The 21,806-nt window shown below is 40.4% G+C and overlaps 1 protein-coding gene across 7 annotated transcripts in view; it reads right to left on the reverse strand.

Moving 5' to 3' along the window:
• The window catches only part of DUSP16 (dual specificity phosphatase 16), a 91,634-nt gene extending 70,647 nt beyond the window's left edge, over positions 1–20,987 (reverse strand). For 2 of the 7 annotated variants that reach the window (XM_043563261.1, XM_043563256.1), the window contains exons 1-3: positions 19,244–20,987; positions 18,316–18,512; positions 11,652–11,780 (exon numbers count right to left, since the gene is read on the reverse strand). The gene's annotated coding sequence lies outside the window, so the exon portion shown is untranslated. Of the gene's footprint in view, positions 1–11,651; positions 11,781–16,714; positions 16,892–16,930; positions 17,957–18,311; positions 18,986–19,243 lie in introns of those variants that run through there. The other 5 variants (XM_043563257.1, XM_043563259.1, XM_043563255.1 and 2 more) reach the window with 5 other exon arrangements.
• Positions 20,988–21,806: the final 819 nt, after the last annotated feature.

Below are 21,806 nucleotides of genomic sequence, written 5' to 3' on the forward strand. Positions count from 1 at the left end.
ACATTTCCTAGCAAATCTTTCCCCACCAAACACAAAACAGATTAGAGAAATGGTGAGCAAATCACAGTCTTAGAGGCATGTGTACCACTCTAATTTTTAAAATGTGGATTCTATGGGGCGCTTGGGTGGCTCAATCAGTTGAGCGTCTGACTTTGGCTCAGGTCATGGTCTCACGGTCCATGAATTCAAGCCCCGCATCGAGCTCTGTGTGGTCAGTCCAGAGCCTGGAGCTTGCTTCAGATTCTGTGTCTCCCTCTCTCTCTGCCCCTCCCCCACTCACTCTGTCTCTCAAAAAAAATGAATAAATGTTAAAAAAAAATTGTTTTTAAACGTGGATTCTGAAGCATCTAAAAGGGAAAATAATTTCCATTACAAATGATATTGATGTTGTAATAAGAGTAACATTATACACTTTCAGAAACCAGAAACGGAACTATAGTATAAAAATGCTGTATTTCCCATGCAACATAAATAACTGGATAAATAATGAAAATATCTGATAGTTTTATAGATTATAAATTTATGAAATTCTATCATTTGAAAGGGAAATCTTCTACCCTCTTGATAATGATAATTCCACACCTTTTTGATAATGATGACATTAATGAATTCTGGCCTACTAATTACCAGCCATGAGTTAGTTTTATCTTTTCACTTTACCTGTTTTCCGGTGGTTGTGTTGTTTCACAACTAAACAACCAATCATAATCAGAGAGATAGTGATGAGAAGCCCCACAGGATCTAGATAATCTTTTGCAATGAAATTGTCATAATGTTATCAAACGCATTTTCAATTCTTGAGTTCTATATAATCTAGGTTAAGAATGACCTACGTGGCTCTGAACATTCTGGCAGCTTCCCACAATGTAGCTCGCTGAAGTTACCTTAGACTCCTGCCTTACCTCCTCTGTTCACACACTCAGCTCTGTTCAGTATTTTGGCAAAAGAAGGGATCGGTAATGTTCCATCAAGACCTGGCAACATACCAGAAAGCAATGTAGATGTCATGGATAGCCAAACACAAAGGCAATACTGGACTGGATATCTTGAACTCTACTGCAAGCACTACGAATTCCAGTCTCTTTCTGGGTCACCATGCGTATTCCTTACCCATTCTATTCAGTTTACTGGATTTTACTTGTTTCTCTTATTACTTCATAGAGTGATGTTAATATTACAGCATTTTAAGTCACAGCACCATATGGCGGTAATATATAACTGCATATAACAACTAAGATGAACTCCCTTAAAATTGGTTATCTACCAAATAGTATCAATAAGATGCAAAAAATTAAAAATATCAAGTACTTGAAATCTAAAAGTAATTCTAAGCATATTATAGCAGAGTCCACAGTACCCTTCAACCTCAACCACCACAATCAGATGACTTCTTTTAATTACTACCACAATATCACTATGAAAGCCACAGAGAATAAATAATCAGCTGGGTAATACTTCTTTAAAGATGGCATTTAACACACGCAAAAAAAAAATAGCTAGTTTTACCAAAATAAAATTCACTGAATTTAGACTGGCTGTTCTGTTTGCGCTATGAATTTAAAACAACAACAAATACACTGCCAAATGAACTTTGACTTCTATTTCCTCATGACTGTGAGCAGGTTTTTAAAAAACAACAACTGCTGTATATCTTCAGGGCAAAGTACAACATACCCACTGAAGGACTTGTATATAGCAGCAAAGAACTAATCTTTAGCCTCAGGATTTGAGGGTGATACTACAGTATGAAGAACAAAATAAGTCAAATTAAAAGTTAAAAAACCAAAGATCTGACAAAGCTTTTGTGGAGTGCTTCTTATTAGCCATTAACAAAGATTTCTTAGTCTAGGGGTCAGTGTTACTGAGGTTTGAAGGAAATTTTACCTGCTAGAGGTCAGTTGGTAAAAGGCAGTAACTCTCAAAACCTAAGAATTTTTAACACCTCGGTTATCCTCTTGTCTACCCCCATGGTTTTGTAAGTAACAAGGAAGAAGAGAAGAGTAGGAGAATGACCCTGAGACCTCAAATCCTCTTTGGAATACAAAGCCCTCAACTAAGCAAGCTGTACTGGTTGGTAATGGCTAGAGATGGGGGAGGCTACTCCCAGTTCCTATATTCCACTCATTCCACTTTTGTATCCCTGCGGTATCACACCTGTTCTGAGTAGTTCTAAGTTGCCAATTCACATTTTAAAAAGAAAATGGCATCTTACAAAGAAAAAAAATCAAGTAACCCAATTAAAAAATGGGCAAAGGGATTAAACATTTCTCCAAAGAGGATACACAAATGGCCAACGAATATAGGAAAACATGTTCATCATCACCACTCAGCATCATCAGAGAAATGCAAATCAAAACTACAATGAACTATCATCTCACACCTATGAGAATAGCTATTCTCAAAAAAACAAAACAAAACAAAACAAAACAGAAAATAGCAAGTGTTGGCCAGGATGTGAAGAATTTGGAACCACCGTGCACTGTTGATGGAGTTATCAAATGGTGTGAACATTATGCAAAACAGCATGGTAGTGCCTCAAAAAATTAACAGAACTACCAAATGATGCAGCTATTCAACTTCTAGATATATATCTAATAGAACTGAAAGCACGCTCTCTAAGAGGTATTTGTATACCCATGTTCATAGCAGCATTATTCATAACTAAAAGCAACTCAAATGTCCGTCGACAGATGAATAAACAAAACATGGTTATACATGAAATGATAATACGATAATCAGCTTTTAAAAGGAAGGAAATCCTGTCACATTCTGTAACATGGATGAACCTTAAAGACATTATGCTAAGTAAAATAAGTCATGAAAAGACAAATACTATAGAATTCCACCTACATCAGGTATCTAAAATAGTCAAAATCACAGAAACCGAATGGAGAATGGAGGTTACCAGGCAGGGGTTGGGGGAAGGGAGAAATGGATTTGTTGTTTAATGGGTACAGAGTTTTCAGATTTGCAAGGTGAAAAAATTTACAACATACTAAAGGTATGTTTTACAACAATGGGAACGTACTTAACACTACTAGTTGAGATGGCAAATTTTATGTTGTTTTTACTAAGAAAAAAAAGGAAAAAATGACAACAGATCTCTTTTTCTTGCTGTGTCCTTCCCAACCTTTCATATTCTGTTTTTTAATGTTTATTTATTTTTGAGAGAGAGAGCACACACGCGAGCAAGGGAGGAAGAGACAGAGAGGTAGACACAGAACCTGCAGCAGGCTCCAGGCTCTGAGCTGTCGGCACAGAGCCCCATGTGGGGCCAAACTCACAAACCATGAGATCATGAACCTGAGCCAAAATCACACACTTAACTGACGGAGCCACCCAGACGGCCCTCCCACCCCTCCACACACAACCTTCCATATTCTGAAAGGAGCCAAGAGCTGCTGCAGGACCCTGTCTTCCTTCTCCCCAACTACCCTATAGAAGCAGCCGGCTAGCACAATCCTCTTAGAGCAAACAGGGCAAGTCTGCAATCATAGGAAGGAAGGGGAAACGGCCAGGAGAGGACCTCAAGTTGACTGGCCTCCACTTCTAATTGTGACTTTATCCCTCGGCCTAGGAAAATAGAGTGTGCTGGACCCCTAGTTGAAGAACCCCTGGGGAAAAGAGTAAGGAGTCTTTTATGGTGATTTGTTTAAATCATGAAAAGTAGAAAATAAAGAGATGGTGACAAGTATAAACTCCTTGATGACCAAGTACATGCTATACTTCTTTGCATCCCTTCTAATACCTCACTCTTAGAAGTCACTCAGTAAATACTTGTTTGTGCTGATAACAATGACATATTGATGACCACTGGCAAAAAGAATGGATCTTTTGTCCAGAAAAAAAAGCCTACCAGACTCAGAAGCCAAAGTGCTTATTTTAATGAATGAATTAAGGTCATTTCCATAATAAAAATCTCCAATGATTTCACAATAACTTTTACTAAAAACTTGTATAAAACTACTTTTTCCTGGCAAGTGAATACCACATTGCCTACATTTTGTACTTGGAAATTCCCCCCCTCCCCCCCCCAAAAATACTCTCTTTAAACTAACATCTCATTAATTACATTATGTAATGAGATAGCCACTGACAGCATCTAAGATCCTTCCACAAGGGTCATTCATCTGCCAGAAAAAAAACGCCTGAGTTTGTCTTTCAGTTGGACTGCGGACAAGAGATGGGGTTTTCCGCTGTACAAGATTTTTATTGTTGGTTATAAAATCAAGCTTCCTGAATATTTACATTAACAAGGCTCTTAGTCATTCACATAAGGAAAAATGGAAACAATTGCTTTAATTACATACTTAAGAGGCTTTCTGTAGAAGAAAAAGTTTCTGATATTTGGATATTCTGTGGTAACGAAATTAAATGCCCCTAAGCTACCCCTAAGCTGTTTTAAGCAGCTGTTAAATTGTTATACATACATGCATTTTATTCTGAAAAATACACCCAAAAGTGCAGGTGCCTTTTGGTCCCCTAAATGCCACAGTTAACAATGTTAATCTCCAGGGTCTCCCAATACTGATAAACCACAAATAAACCACAAATAAAATGCAGTGGGATCGCTCTACAAGAGTTTTGTTGGATAGAAGATTAAAACTTTTTATGTTAACATTTTAACAGCCTCTTTTATAAGCAAGTGTAATTGCTCTGCAATTTGCTAGAGGTGGGAATATGATTTTCAACTCACTGTATATCCAAATTCATATAAACTTGACAGGATTTTATATGAGGAACCAGATCACTGCTCTTGCTGAAACACAAGTAGAATCCCTTTTTAAGGCACTCAAAACCTCAAAGTTTCTGCCTCAATCAAGTAAAATTTAGTTGCCATAATGCATGAAGGAGATCACTTTCCTTTGGTTGTCCTTTAATTTTATCTAAAGCAAATATGCAGTGTGAACAGTATTAACAAATAAGAACAAATGCCCAACAAGCAAAAGGGGATGTTCTACCAGGTTTTTAACAATAGAGTTTAAAATGCCTCCTGTTGGGGGCGCCTGGGTGGCTCAGTCCATTAAGTAGCTGACTTCAGCTCAAGTCATGATCTAGAGGTCTGTGAGTTTGAGGCCCATGTCAGGCTCTATCTATGCTGACAGCTTAGAGCCTGGAGTCTGCTTCAGATTCTGTGTCTCCCTCTCTCTCTCAAAAATAAACATTAAAAAAAATGTTAAATAAATTAAAAAAATTAAAAAATAAAGATAAAATGCCTCCTGTTGGGACAAAGGGCAATTTCTCAGAACACTATACCCAGGGTGTTTTGATTATAGACTACACACATGTATATACATATTCCTCTATTAAAATAAAAATATTTAGTTTCCATTTTCAGCAGAAACTTGAGGCAGTAGTAGTGTAAGTAACTGCCCAAAAGTCAAAACCCCATATTATTATTATTTTTTTTTAATTTTTTTTCAACGTTTTTTATTTATTTTTGGGACAGAGAGAGACAGAGCATGAACGGGGGAGGGGCAGAGAGAGAGGGAGACACAGAATCGGAAACAGGCTCCAGGCTCCGAGCCATCCGCCCAGAGCCTGACGCGGGGCTCAAACTCACAGACCGCGAGATCGTGACCTGGCTGAAGTCGGACGCTTAACCGACTGCGCCACCCAGGCGCCCCTCAAAACCCCATTTTAACTTTAACCTTCTGTGCCATTAAGATCTTTTTTATTTATTTATTTATTTATTTTACTGTTTATTAAAGCAGGGCTTCAACCCACGGACCGTGAGATACACAGCCTGAGCCAAAGTGGGACATTCAAGTCAGACTGAACCACCCAGGTGCCCTGCCATCAAGATCTTTATTAAAGATCCTACGCAGCTATCAAGATGACTAGGAAACACCATACGTTTTTGTATCTTCTCTCTAATCCTGTTCACTTTTTTGATTGAAAAAAGATAATAAATGTGGAGTGGTCAAGACAGGGAAAAAAAGGAGACAGGAATTTTAGAACTGGAGATTATATCTGCGATTATCTAATACAATATTCTTATGTCACACTAGGACTGAGACCTAACGGTGTTTAAATTAGCTCTAGAACTAACGGATATAGGTCTGTATAACCTTCCACTAAAACAAGAAAATAGATACGACCTTATTTGAGAAGGAACACTCAAAACACTCTCTAGACTAAAAGAAAGTTGTTTTAGCAAGTTACTTAGTATCCTTTGGGCTTTCCTTTCCGCATATTTGTGACAGACACAAAGCTACCCAACAGACATTGCTTCCCTTCTAACTTGCTAACAGAATCCCAGTTCTTCCTGGGCAGCATGCAACGTGTCAAAGCCTAGGAAACAATACATGATGCACACTACCCCAACCATGCCATTTCCCTTAGCCATACACAGTTCCCCAGCCTCTCCTAGAACTAGGGGCAGTCTTGTAAAAACAGTTCAAGCATATGAGACTTCAGAGAAAATAGGATGGATGCCTCCGGGAAAGACTGTGTTCTCTGTCAGGCAAGCACAGGAGGGATTGCTTGCTTGGTTCCCTTTCTTTCTTGCCTTGAAAACGGATGTGATGTCTAAAGTGAGCAGCCATTTTGTTACCTGGTGGCAATAATGAACATGCAAAAAGATGGCAGAGTCAAAGACCAGAGCAAAGCTGGGGCCTTGAGCACACTGCGGAGCAGCTAAACCAACAGAGACCACATACCTCTGAACTTCTCTGAACTGTGCAATAATAAACGGCTTATGGTTTAAACCTCTGCTAGTGGCTTTCTGTTAACTACAGCTGAAAGCAGTCCTGAATTTTTTAAAAAATTTTCTCTAACATGCTATGATCTTCCTGCCCAAACTCACTCCCTTTACAATATACTCTGCTTATGCTACATGCAACTAAGAGAGGACAGGATTATATTTCTCCTGCATAGTAAATAAAGACCAATTTAATTACAGTACCTCAACTATATGTCTCTATTAAAATGTCATCAGTAGGGAATAGGGGGAAAAAACATAATTTAGAATCATGTTTGTCCTTGATTATTGACTTAGATCCTTCCTTCCGCCATCTCAAATCCTTTTTGGAAATAAGTACCACATATATAACAAACTGATAAAGGAGATCTATTGGAACGAAACTCTTCGGTCTCCTGTTAGTAAAAAATAAAGTATTCAAATTTCCCTCTTGAATTTTCAGTTCCAAACCTGCCCCGGCCACTATTTTCATATACTGATGCCATAACCAAAGCTTAGAGACTTACCAGCATTGCACCAAACTCGTGGCATTGTTATTTTCTCCTACTGTAATTAAATACATGGGTTATAATAATTAAATCTAAATGTTGGTAAGACGTAAAAAATTGCAGACTATCCAGTGCAGTTATTTAAAATAGTTATTTTAACTGTATTTTGATAGAACTCTCTCAAATATACGTTCAGCTCCAAGACTCCTGTTGCACCCATCTCTGTACTTCTTCCAGTGTCCGGAACATGGGAGAACCCAGTTCACCCCCAGTCCTCTCTGCTCTCCAGTGCTTATCTCTCCACTTCCGTCCACAGCCCAGTTCTGCCTACAGCTATTCCCATGATCGGCAATGGCTATGCCACTCACTCTTCTTTCAGAATTTCTTTCTAACCTCACTTGTCTTCTGTCATCCCTCAGCTTCCTCAGGAAAGAAAGGTCAACAGCCTCCCTAGTTGGAAGAACAAATGACTGTGATGAGCACCCATCCTCTTAATTATGATACTGTCTCTTCTCTGCTCCCCCCACCCCAAAAAATGACCAAGTACTGCTGAGTTCGAGCCCAGACATAAATGAGTATGAACGTATATTTATATATGTATGTACATATGGGCTAATAGCTTTTCTAGTTTACAAAAAGAAAAACAGGAGAACAAATGCTCATTTTTTGTTAAGTTGTAGAATGCTTTTACCGACTCCTCCCTTCCGTCTACCCTTTACCAACCACTTTCTGATGTTCTATGACCTTCCACCCATTATGGTCTCTGGGTCACATGGCTCATCCCACACAATAGCATACTCCCTTCTTCCTGACAAATTAATCAGTCAAGACGGAAACATTACTTAATTGCTATAGATGTCTACGTTAGACTCCTCTAAAAATATGATAGGACATGGTGCTAGTTTATATCAGCATTTTTTAAATTAATTAATTTTTAAGAGACATCAAAAATGAGTAGGGGAGGGGCACAGACGGAGAGAATCCCAAACAGACTCCACGCTGTCAGCACAGAGTCCCACGTGGGGCTCAATCTCATGAACCATGAGATCATGAACCAAAATCAAGAGTTGGACACTTAACCGAGTCACCCAGGCGCCCCTATATCAGCATTTTAAAAGGGTGATCCAGAGACTCTTGGGTGGGAGGCCCTTGGGACCCTTCTGGGGGATCCACAATGGCAAAATTATTTTTAGTAATACAAAGATGTAATCTGCCTTTTTTGCTCTCATTCTCTCATGAGTGTACAACAGTGAATCCAGAGGATATGTGGTGTGTGATGATAGTGTATCATGCTGCCAACTAACAGATTCTTATGTTTTTTTACTTTTCTAAGGTAGAAAGTTTAAGGCATAAACATGTACATTTTCAGAAATTAACTGAGTGTGTTCTTAGTACTTCTATGCTCTCAGCAATAGCAATTTCTGCTAATATCTGCTATCATCTCCACAACTTCATTATCGCCCAATGAATTCATCTCGTGTTTAAAGAAATTAAATGTTTTAGTCATTGACATGGTGAGCTCTTTAAAACCAAAAGATTTTTCATGTTAGAAATAAAAAAACTGGGCCACCTGGGTGGCTCAGTCAGTTAAGCATCTGACTTTGGCTCAGGTCACGATCTCACAGTTCGTGGGTTTGAGCCCACAGTTGGGCTCTGTGCTGACAGCTCAGAGTCTGGAGACTGCTTCAGATTCTGCGTCTCCCTCTCTCTCTGTCCTTCGCCTGCTCATGATCTATGTCTCTCAAAAATAAACATAAAAAAATGTTTTAAGAAATAAAAAGACCACCGAAGCATTATACAAAGTAAATAACCATATTGCACTGGTTGGTATGGTTAACACTGATGAATGTTGGATGAAAAACTAGTAAAAGAAATCACAGCAGTGCCACTTAAAAAAATGATGCAGTATCTCATCAAATTAAAGATTTTGTTGCAAACGAATTACAAGTTAATATCTTGCCTTAAGGACGGTACTTATGCTTTGTAAGTGGACAGATCCGTAGATGTGGGTGGACTGTTTTGTTTTCACTTTCTAGTATCCATGCCAACTAATCATCGAAGAAGGTCTTCTTTCATGTGAATGGTTGGCAACGAACATAAATGCTGTTGAATTACTCCAAGTATTAAATAATGTTTTGAGTCTCATGATTTATCTTGAAAAAACCATGTTGATATCCGCTCTAATGGTACAAAAGCAAAGGTGGGCAAAACTGCTGGTGCTTTAGCATAAATCAAGGCAGAAGTACAGAACTATACGAGTAATAATTATATCCTTCACTACATCAATCATTTTTTTAAAAAGTCGGTTTCACTTCACAATGTCCTTGCCAAAACAGTCAGAGTTATTATTTTTGTTGCATCTGACTCCTGAGAACTTTGTCTTTATAATATTGTGTGACGAAATGGTAAGTATACAAGAAACACTTCTGCTGCATACCTAGTACAACAGCTGCCTTAAGGAAAAGCATTTATGCAATTGTTTGAGTTGGGAGCTAAACCATGATTTTTTCATAGAATACCATTTTTGCTTAAAAGAATGAGTGGCAGACAATGGCTAATCAGACTGAGGTATGTGGCAGATATTTTCTCTAACATGAATAAAGTGAGCCTGACACTTCAAGGAAAAAACTGACACTATCTGTTGACAATGATAAAATTTGAGCTTTCAAGATAAAATAAGAATTTTTGAAAACCTGACCAAAATCTTGACCACTTCCTAATACTGAAAGACTTTTTTGATGAGAATAATGGACATATAAAAGAATGTGATTTAGGGGCGCCTGGGTGTCTCAGTCGGTTGAGCATCCGACTTCAGCTCAGGTCATGATCTCACACTCCATGCGTTCGAGCCCCGTGTTGGGCTCTGTGCTGACAGCTCAGAGCCTGGAGCCCGCTTCAGATTCTGTGTCTCCCCCTCTCTCTGCCCCTCCCCGATCATGCTCTGTCTCTGTGTCAAAAATAAATAAAAACATTAAAAAAAAAAAAAAAAAAAGAATGTGATTTGTTAAATACTGTGTAATCAAATATGTCAACATCTGAAAGATTTGCATAACTCAGTAAACCATTATTTTTCAAATCACCAACACGTGATGTTTCAAAATCACATACAGGTCAAAGATCCATCCAAAGTTCAAGGACAGACCAACAAAATTTTAATGTTAGAGTATAAAAAATTCACTGATATGGTTTCATATTCAATATTGCAACTAACTTAAGAATCTACCACTTGCTGGGACACCTGGGTGGCTCAGTTGGTTAAGCGTCTGACTCTTGATTTCAGCTCAGGTCATGATATCACGGTTCTTGAGTTCGAGCCCCGCATTGGGCTCCAAGCTGAATGTGGAGCCTGCTTGGGATTCTCTCTCTCTCTGCCCCCAAGAAGCAAGAGAGAGAGAAAGAGAGAGAGAGAAAGAGAGAGAGAACTAGAGGAGAGAGAGAGAGAAAGAAAGAAAAAGAGGAAGAGAAGGAGAAAAAAGGAGAGAGAAGAGGGAGAGAATAAAAGAATATACAACTGTTGAGTTTTGATGTGACAAAGGATATCCACAATCACATGAAAAGATATTAAAATAGTCCACCCTTTTTTCAACTATATATCTGTATATTGAGGGTTTTCCTCATATAATTCAAATCAAACACTGTACTGCAACAGATTGAATCTAAAAGCAGTTATGGAAATCCAACTGTCTATTAAACAACACAGTAGGGGCACCTGGGTGGCTCAACTGGTTGGGCATCGACTTTGGCTTAGGTCATGGTCTCATGGGTTCGTGAGTTCAGGCCCCGTGTCCGGCTCTATGCTGGCAGCTCAGAGCCTGGAGCCTGTTTTAGATTCTGTGTCTCCCTCTCTGCCCCTCCCCTGCTCATGCTCTGTCTCTCTCAAAAATAAATAAACATTAAAAAAAAAAAAGATCTTTTAATAAAAATTAAAAAAATAAACAACACAGTAAAGCAAGTGGAAAAATGTAAATGTCATACTTTTCACTATACTTTTTGTTTTGGAAGATCTTTTTCATTAACCTTTAATAAGTTTGTCATTTTTAATTTTTTGTTAACATTTACTTACTTTTGAGAGACAGAGCATGAGTGGCAGAGGGACAGAGAAAGAGGAAGACACAGATTCCAAAGCAGGCTCCAGGCTCTGAGCTGTCAGCAGAGAGCCTGATGCGCAGCTCGAACAACCAAACCATGAGATCATGGCCCGAAGTCAGACGCTTAACCAACTGAGCCACCCAGGAGCTCCTAATGAGTTTGTTATTTTTAAATGAGTAAACATTTTAAACATTTCTTGATTTAAAATATGTTGACTATTGATACGGTCCACATGAACAAAAGATCTTTGGGGTCCTCAATAATTTTTAAGGCGTACAAGATGTCCTGACACCACAACGTTTGAAAACCACTGGTTTATAACACCACAAAAAAGAACACTTACAAGAATGTGTATATAAAAAAAGAAGCACCTGAAAATGAATCAGAAGATCTCGGCTCCAGGGCTAGCACCACTTCTTACTTGTTTTGGGATCTGGATAAATTACTTAGTCTAAGGTCTTAGCTTCCTCATCTGTAAAATGGATAACTCGTATCTTGTTCTGAGGATAAAAGACAAAATACGTCAAAGCAATTTATAAACTACAAGTATATCATTACAAGGTCTCAAAGTTAAGAGTTTTAAAACACTTCTAAAAGGCAAATTTCTACAAAATTCTTCTTCTAAAAATTCATTACTAAAAGAACTTATAGAAAATGCAAAATGGAGATAATCAAAAATTAGTTCAAATGTCCAACCACATAACTTTACTGTATTAAATTACTTCCTTTACAGTTATAATTGGCAATATATGTTTTAGCTATTATGGGCATGTCCAAATATACATAAAAATACAGAAAACAGTAACAAACCCCAATATACCCATTACCTAGCTTAAAAATTATCAAAAACTTGCCAATATTGTTTTACTTATTTCCCTTTTGTGTGTGTTTGTGCCTGTCCTGAAGTTTTTAAAAAACGTGTATTAGACATCATTTCATTTTGCCTATAAAAACTTCCGTATGTACCTCTAACAGATGAGACTTTTTAAACATAACCACAATACTATTAACATGGATAAAAACTTTATGGTTATAATTCTTAAATATCATCTAATACACACTCCATGTTCTAATTTCCTGATTGTCTCAAAACAAACAAACAAACAGAACAGTGTTTTTAGTTGGTTCATATCAAAAGATCAGTTACCAGTTCATTTTCAAAAGAACCCTAGATTTTTAGCTAAAGCTAGGAAGGAAAAGAATATAATACCATGCTTTATATACCACGTACAGTTTACAAAACAAAGTCAAGAACTATCTTCCTGAGGAATATGCCTCTCCCCCAACCAAACAACAAACAAAAATAACAAAAGAAACCCATGATAAGATAGGCCAGACTGGCAACACTTCAGTGTTCTGAAAAGTGACCAGAAGAGGACACAGCTTAGCAACTCAGGAAAAGAAGGAGTTGATAGGTGACAACCCCCCACACCCCCACCCCTACTGCTTTGGACAAGGTGAGGTGAGGTCAGCTGGCATCAGGCAAGCTGGAGGTGAGGTCAGGGTCCAGGTTCTAGAGTGAGTAGACTCCTCAAACAAGTCAGGTGCCCAAGGCTATAAGGCAACCCCCTGCAGGTTTCAACTCAAAGCTCAAAAAACAATGCTCTAAGCTAGAGGCATAATGATCAAAAATACCAGTTCTGAGAATTTATTCAATAAATATTTATCCAAAGACGACTCTACTAGGCACTATTTAGGACAGGAGCTGCAATACAAACAGTAAGTAGCATATACCTCTCTACACATGCCTATCCTCATGAATTTTAAGGGGAAGAATGGAAACGGTTTAGTAGTAATTACCTTGCCATTTACCATCACAATTTACAGTGCATCTTTTTTCTGTAAACTGCAGTCTGCCCCACTCCTCACCCAGTCACTAAGACAAATCTGAGTTCTGCTGTCCTCATACACACCACACACCCCTGGCATTTAGAGCTACAATTCTTCTCTAAATATTTAGTTTAGAAGGAAATCAAGGGAATGCTAAAGAATTTCCCACCTCCGCTGAAAACTTTTCTTTTCCACAGGCTCATCCCAAGTACGTCAGAATGTACTGTAGAAGCACACACAATATATGCTTAATATAAATCTTTTATCTTAATTTCAGCTATGTGGATATATATATATATATATTTCTTTTTCAGTTTAAAACTACAGAAATGATGGAGAAAACGAAGGAACAAATTTCTTAAGGAAGGCTTGAGAAGTACTTCATAAATGTGTCCAAAATCATGAAATAGTCACTAAAAAAATTTCAGTGACACTATAAAGAACATCTTCTCAACAACAAAAGAAAACCCAAAGGTCAGATAACTACAATGAGTCCACACTTCTCCATTTCGGAACTGACATTTCACTCCAAGTTTCTCCTATTTGTAGAAAAACAGTATAAAGCTCCTAAGCTTAAGACAGTATTTCCAGCAAGACCCCTAACTCCCTTACAAACACTGAAGAAGACGTAATTACGGACACAGAATACAACGCAGCCCAAAATAGCCAGTGGAATCTTGGACTGTGTGGACAAGACCTGCAGAGGTGTCACCCTTTACCCTATTTCTCTTATCCGATCATTAAGATGAACAGTTTACTTCTACTGTCTGTACAACTTTGGTTTTCATGTTCTCGAGAAGGTACTGTGAAAACAACCTGTCCTTGGAATTTAGCTTCGCTTTACAGCACGAATGCTACAGGAATAGTGCTTCTGACGGAGAATCTAAGCATACAGCCCAATATGTACATCATTACCCTAGGTAAGCTGTAAACAATCATACTAACATCACTGCAATAGCAGGAGGTTCTTGGCAAATGGTAGCAAAAGAATCGTAGGTAAATTGTTAATGAGTTAAAAACTCAAAGCCTGCATGCTTCAATCTAAAAAATGTTACGTAGGTTTCTTTAAAAAAAAAATGGTTAAAGATAATGTGTAGACTTTTACACAAATTGGTTTGGACTGCAAATAAATACTAAAAAGTTGTATCATCAACATTCATCAGGATATCACACACAAAACAGGTTATTCACAGAATAAGTGGGACTGTAACTAGCCCTCTATAATTTCCTTGACCCTGCCCGTTATTATCTTCATTGGACATCAAAATTTGTCATCAGATTTTCCATGTAATGTTTACTTATTACTGTCCCTCACTCTTCTCCCACTAGAATGTAAGGCCCCATAAGGACAAAAACTTTTCTTATTTTCCACTGTATGCCCAGTTCCTAGAACAGCGTCTAGCACATAGTAGAGGCTACAAATAAATTTGATGAAGAGATGGATGAATGACCTCCCCCACTTCCTTTCCTCCATCACATGTTAACCATCCTTTAAGGCCAAGGTCAAATTCTATTATCTCTATGAAGATTATCTTCCCATTACCTCCCCCAATGCCCCAATCTCTTTCTCCCTTACACCAAGAATTTGGCACTTCCCAGCTGTCTGATAACTGTGTATCATTTCATATGTACGTAATTCCCTTACAAATTCTTACAATCCTCCTCCCCTTATTAAGGGCATGGATCCATGTCTCCAGCTTTTGGTATCCACCTCAGTATATGTAAACAGTATATCATTAATAAATGTTTTGATTGATTTATATCTGTAGTTAATCTAGAAATCAATTTAGTCAATAGTTTCAACTTTTTATAACCTATCTCTCCCTTTCTAATAACTTAATTGAAATTGCAGTGGGTCTCCACTTTAAATTTATATTTGGCAATTTCAAGTCAAGTTCTAAATTCTCATTTAATTAGGACTTATGCTCATAATTTACTTTACCCACCCCTTCCCCCAAGATTAAATTTTTTATGTAATGAAACTCATGACTTTCTGGTGATACCTATAATGAGGTATCTCATCCCAATTAAGGAGGTGAAGTTTCATTACCTCCTTCTTGTTGCCTTGGTATTGAAGAGTTTTTTCCTTTATGCCTTTCTTCTTTCATGCCAAGATGTATCTCATCTCCTTCTTTACCGATCATACCCCTAGCAAGCTTTTATTATTTCTTTGTACCTGTTCTTAGTAATCTGCCTTAAATCCTTCTTTTTGAGTCACTTCTGTTTCCCTCCAGTCATTTATTTGATTAAATTTCAAACTCCCTTTCTCAGTGTTTGAGAATGGCCTCCTCTTAAAGCCAACCAACCTTTATGAACTTCATCCCTTTACATAGCCAACCCTTGATCATCTGGACTAATGGAATGTATAAAAACATGAGATTATCCACAACAAGAAAATCAAAAAAAATTGACATCTGGCTTTAGAATATATCATATGTGGCTTTGGGCAAGACTTACTTTCTTAATTACATTTTTGCTTAAGACAATATTAGTAATATTTTCTTTTATGATGGTGGATATGTGTCTTGGTTTTAAATTTTGGTGCAATTTTTAAAAAAGCCAATCAAGCATCCACTGTGGTTTTTCCTATGAAGCCTTTTAACTAGTTTTTCCAATCTGTTGAAGTCTATCATAAAATCTGGTTTCTGTTTCCCCTGATTTATTTCCTCCCTTTTCTTGGGATTCTGATCCAAATCAACTTACTCTATATTAATTTACTTCTTCAATTTAAAGTAGTGTTTCCTTGAGAATGCAAAACATTTTAAAGGTACGTTCAGTGAAATTTTTAATCAGTAACACAGGATAGAAAATTCCACTTTTTTTTTTCTTTTTTTGATAATCTGGGAAAAGTCAGGTTTCTAGGATAAACTCCATGGTAGTTCTAGCAAATTATATTTAGAATATTGTGACTGGTTGAAAATAGGAAAACATTAATACTGGACAGCTATGTAAATCAGTTTCATCAATATATAATCCCATATAGCAAAACCTCTATGGAATCAAATTCCGGATACAAGCATTTATAGAAAACAGCATCAACCCTGGCCCTTCTGACCCCAGCCTAAACTCTGCGCCTATCTCAGACCTGATCTCAGCATCACTTCTACAAATAGTTTTAAAATGTGTAAGAAAAAGGAAAAGAACTGGGTTAACAGGACCTTCCCTCTGCCCCCTTTACAGTTACTGCCATTAAGTTTTTGGCCACAGAGACCCCTAATCCTCAATTTTTCATGACTATTTTTACTTTATAGCTATTCAATTATTTTACATGTGAGTGTAGGGTTACAGTGCTTGAACCGACTTTCCTTCATACACTATTCATATTACCAGAATTAATAAACCATTTTTAATTTTCCCCCACGTGGAACTTTGATAAGTATACATTATCTTACCCAAAAACCAACTCTTTGGGCTGGTGTTACTTAGTTCAAGTTTTCACATAGGATGTTCAGTGTTAACCACCGCCCCCCCCCCATTTTTTTTTTTTTAACAGCAACCTTCCACAACAGTCTTCAAACTCAGTGAATTCTACAACTTTGTTTTAAAAAACAAAAACCAAAAAAATTTTCACGGTCTCTCGTCACATTCTGATGAAAATACCTACCCAAAGCCACAAATTCCTAGTTTTTCAATGTATTTCTCCAGCTTGCTGTCATCACCAAATACAGAACTCCACAAATCTCAATTAACTACGGCCTCCCAAGCTGTGTGTCCACCAATATACAGGATTCTCAAGGAAAGGTAAATAATTAAAAATTAAGGAAAGGTAAATCATTAAAAATTAACTGGTAAGAATTCTTTTCTTCCTTTAAAAATTTACCTTAACTTTAAAAAGCGCTCTTCTTCATGGAATTTGAAATCGTATACATCCTTTGAGGAAACAGTTGTCACCTAAGTGCACTCTCAATCCGCCCCACAAAATGGGTGGCATAAAGAGGCATTTTTCTGACAGCCTACTTTCCCCAAATAGTTAGAAGGTCTTTCATGGATGGTAAGTTTCTCACACACGTACATACACACACCGGAAAGAAAGAAAAGAAACATACCTGGTCATTTTCTAAACAGGTTTGATAGGTTTGGTTCACTTGTAAGAGCAGAGTATTTACCTATAATCTTTTAAAGCAGAAGTGGCAGCCAGAGCACTGGGTAAATAAAAACTTCAGAGAGTTTTAAAAACCCTGCATCTTAACTCACTTCCCCTCGGTTCAAGGGGACGGCACACCAAACCCCACGGCAAATGGGATTATGCAACAGGTTTTTCCTCTCCACTTTATTCATCGCAGGCTGGTGAGAGGTGTGCTTTCTCCAAAAAAAATCTGAAAACACCCAGGGCTTTAGGATCTTGGCAGCTGGCATTTAATCAACTCCTTTAGGATTTTGCAGTATCCATTCATTTTCAGATCTACTCGTATTTTCTCAATTACCGGGTTTTTGTTGGTTTGTTCTAGGAAATTAACCCATTATCTGAAAACTTCAGTTTTGCATAAATATTTTTCTCCCTGGTGTTTTATTACCTGAAGCCATACATGATAAACAGACCCTCGGTTGCCCCCTTGGGCTTTCTTATTTCTCACGTTTTACGGCTAGTGTAAATAAAGAAGTCACGGGCGCGCCCCCAACACCGTGACTGGGGCCCCAGCGTGAAAACCGAGTTTTTGGTTGGTCGGTTTGGTTGGAGAACGCAGCACCGTCACCACCCAGGTGGCCTCGCTGCTTACACCAAAGGCGAATTTGGGATAATGGGAACAGTCAGGCCGGGGCCCCACTTGGCAGGCGTGTTGTGTAACAGTCGCGCCTGGAAGTGAGCAGCTTCGCCCGCGAAGGTACCGCGTCCCGCGGCGACGGCGGCGGCTCCTCGCGGCGGCATCCGGCGGCCGGGCCCGCTCGCCCCGGCGCGGCCGGGGGGCGCACGGACCGAGACCCCTCGCCCGGCCGCCCGCCCCCTTCCCGCCCGGCCCGGCCCCCTACAAGGCCTACACCCCCGCTCAGACGCTCGTGCAGCTCGGGGCCGCGGTCGCCCCCACCCCGCCTCCCGGAAAGGTGGCCCGGACGCCCGGGGAGGCAGAGCCCGCGGGGCTTAGAGCACGGCGCCCACACAGCCGGGGCGCGCCGCGGAGCGTCCATGCTGCCGGCGCGGGCGGGCGCCCCCACAGCCCCGCGCCCTCCCGCCCGCACGGTCCGCGCCGCCGGCCGGAGGCCACTTACTTTTGGGGCCGCCGACCTCCCGACTCCCTCCGGGGGAAATGAAAGTTGTCACGGCGTCTCCCCTCGGGCCCCCCTCGCCTGCCCGGCGTGCGAGGCGCCGCCGCGGAGCCGGGAGGGCGGCTGCGCTCCCGCTCGCGTCCGTCCCGTCGCGCTCTCCTCCTCCTCCTCTTCTTTTCACTATATTATCTTCTCCTTCTCTGAGGGGTGGGTGGGGGTGGGAAGCTTAGAAAGAGGGAAGACGTTTGCAACTTTTCTTCACTCTTTCTCTTCCACCACCACACCCCCCCCCCCCCGTCAGCCTTGAAAAAACAATGTTGAAAGGGGTGAAGAACTTGGGGAGGTGAAGGTGGGGGGCCGCGTGGGGAAAGCGGAGGGGGGGAGGGAGAAGTGATAATAATCGTTTAAAAACTGATTAAAGCCCCCCAAACAGTGATACACAGACAGAGGGGGAAAGGCGGGGGGGTGGGGTGGGGGGTTGGGGGGAAAGAGAAAGAGTCGCTGGTCAGGAAACTTCAAGCGCGGATGAGGTCATTGGTTTAAAAATAAAGAGATGGCGTCACTTGAAACCAATCCCAGTGAATGAACTCAGCGGAGCCCCGGGGAAAGGAGGAGACAGGCGAGGGCAGGGCGGTGGGCGCCGGGCGGGGCCGCGCGCCCGCCCGCCCATCCCGCGGCCGCCCGGGTCCGCAGCGCGACTCCGCGCCTCGCTTCGGCCGCTCGGGGAGGGGTCGGGTCACGTTCCGTTCCGGAGTTCGGCGACTCACTGGCAGGTTCCGCAGGCGCCGCTGGGAGGAGCCGGGGCTGCCCGAGGAGGCGGCCCCCGCGGCCTCCTCCTTCCGCGCCCGCGCGCCCGCCAGCCCCGACCCCGGGCCGGGGGCTGCGCCCCAACAGGTATTTAAGCGTGTTCCTCCCCCCGCCCCCAACTTACCCCCGGAGACCCAGAGCTTCTTCCTCCTGGTTGCGCTGTTTCCAGCTGCCTCACCAGCACGAAGAAACGCAAACAATGATTTGAGAGAATTACAATCACTCCTTCAAAAGTCTGATGAATCCCAAATGTAGGGCACTGCCGTCTCTTGTGAAAGAGAAGTTACAGGTACTTTAAGAAAAATCACTGTAGTGTGTTGTCAGGCATTCAGCCATCTACACGTGTTTGTCGTTTAAAGACCCCACATGACTGTTCCTCACATTCGTTATTTTACTTTGTTTATGTTTACTTGTTTACGTTTACAAATTTTAATGAGTGTGGGCAGCATAAAATTCTTTTCTAGCGTGTTTTCTACATCGGGCAGCGCCGAATCATTTTAAAATCAGACCGGAGGTTCACTGTCTCTTGAGAGGTGCAAGCCCCTGTTGATTTAACGCTACACATTTCGTGCATTTTTTTTTTTTAATTTGGATTAATCAGAATAGCTCTCCTGTGAGATTACATTACACTCTTTGGAAAACTAGAGGAGACCTGAGGTGGTGACAAACCAGGACTTGGAATCAGTGAATAGGACAATCGGAGCTTTATTCTAGCGTTCTTTGAGCATTTGAGCATGAAGCTGCTTCTACTGAGAAGTACTCACGTGGATATCACATAACAAAGATGTGATTAACGACGGAAAAGCACACTGCAAGTGGACTGCTCCATGAGCCAGAATTTATGTGCAGGAATAATCTAGCTCCTAAAATATTCCATTTACAATGTGCTGGATTTGGGACATTGGTCCCTAAAGGCATCTTTGTTGTGGAATGTCCATTTGGACACTGCCTGAGGGACTTTTTTTTTTTTTTTTAACTGGCCAAAAAACTGAGAGGCAGGTTTGGGGTGGGTTAGAAAGATCTCTGTACTGCTTTTCTGTATTTAAATCCTGCAACTAAAGTGCATTTGTTACTACTGATAATCATTTAAGGTTAGTATTGGGGTTAGCCTCTGGGAACCTCCAGCTCATCATTCAGAAGAGGAAAAGGAGCCTATCTGGAGATGGGAGACCGCTGAGCACTTGGGGCAGTCAATTAAGCCTGAAGGCCACAGATGCAGAGCCCACGTTCTTCTGCCTCTCTGCCTTTGACCTCTAAGACTTTTGCTGGGGGGGAAAGCAATCTCTCCCGCGGCGCCCCGGTCCTCTGGTGGCCAGGAGATGTTACTGCAGCTTTAGTGGGATTACCTATGTTCTTGAAGTAAACTTCCAACAATTTGCTAACCATAGACCTGTTCTTTTTAGAACAGCTTAGAAGGGGTAGTTTAAAAGGATCTGCATCTCAAATCTGCTTAGTTGGAGGAGTTGGTGTTTGGGGGAAGGAAGGAAAAGAGAGAATCCTTGTCCTACGATCTTGCCTAGTTGAAAGACTCAGCAAGAACATATGAAATACCATTTACATACTGAAGCTCCAACTTTGCTTTAACTGACACATCTTGAAACTTCTCCCCCTTTTTCAAATGCCTTCCATGTATTTGGTACCATGATGATAGCTATTATAGGGGCCTCCCCAATATATATTATCTAATCAGGAAAACAAGGCACAAGTTAAAACTAATTAAAAGCTAAATTAGTGATGGGGGGGCACATAATATTGGTTAAGAGTCCAGTGGAGGGGCTCCTGGGTGGCTCAGTCAGTTGAGCACCTGTCTCTTAATTTCTGCTCATATCATCATCCCAGGGTCGTGAGATCGAGTCCCATGTCTCGCACTCACCGTGGAGCCTGTTTAGGATTCTCTCTCTCCCTCTGCCCCGCTCATGCTCTCATTCTCTCTCTCTCTCTCAAATAATTTTTTTTTAAGTCCAGCAGAAAAAAGGAGCAATGTATGTTGGGGCTGCTAGGGAAGGCAGCTTCTGAAGAGCTTTGACCTCATCCTCGAAGGATAGTTTAGATTTAGTTTAGGTTAAAAGGGCTCAGTGGAAAGACTCTTCTGTAGGGGAAATGGCACGAACAGAGACATGGAGGTGGTGGGATTAAGGTGTATTCAGGTGAGGGATGAGTAGACCCATCAGTAGTAGTAGAGATTGGTGTGTAGCAATTGGGCTAAGTTAAAGAGATTTAAAGGCACGTTATGAAGTACTTCAATGTCAGGATAAATAGCCTGTTATTAGTCCAACAGGTAACCCTGAACAAGTTTACTTTGCGAAAGAGCACATTTCTCCTTGTTCTACTAAAAGAGCTTCTGTAGATGCTAACAACAAACATGTGGAAGCAAATTAAAAACTACCGCTTATGATTGTTCCAAAGAATAGGAAACATTGGGGTATAAATCTAACAAACCATGTATGGGATCTGTATGCCAGAAAATATAAAATGCTGATGAAATTAGAGAAGGCCTAATTAATTGGAGTAACACATGATATTCATGGATGGGAATAATAATTGGATATAATAAATATGTCAGTTCTCCCGAGATTCAACATAATACCTGTCAAAATCCCAGAAAGGTTTTTTATAGGCAGAGACAAGCTGAACCAAAAATGTACCGCTTCCAGCACATTTAAAGGGATGAGTGAGTGCTAGAGTCC

Source organism: Prionailurus bengalensis, chromosome B4, assembly GCF_016509475.1.
Source record: "Prionailurus bengalensis isolate Pbe53 chromosome B4, Fcat_Pben_1.1_paternal_pri, whole genome shotgun sequence".
Lineage (NCBI taxonomy): Eukaryota > Metazoa > Chordata > Mammalia > Carnivora > Felidae > Prionailurus > Prionailurus bengalensis.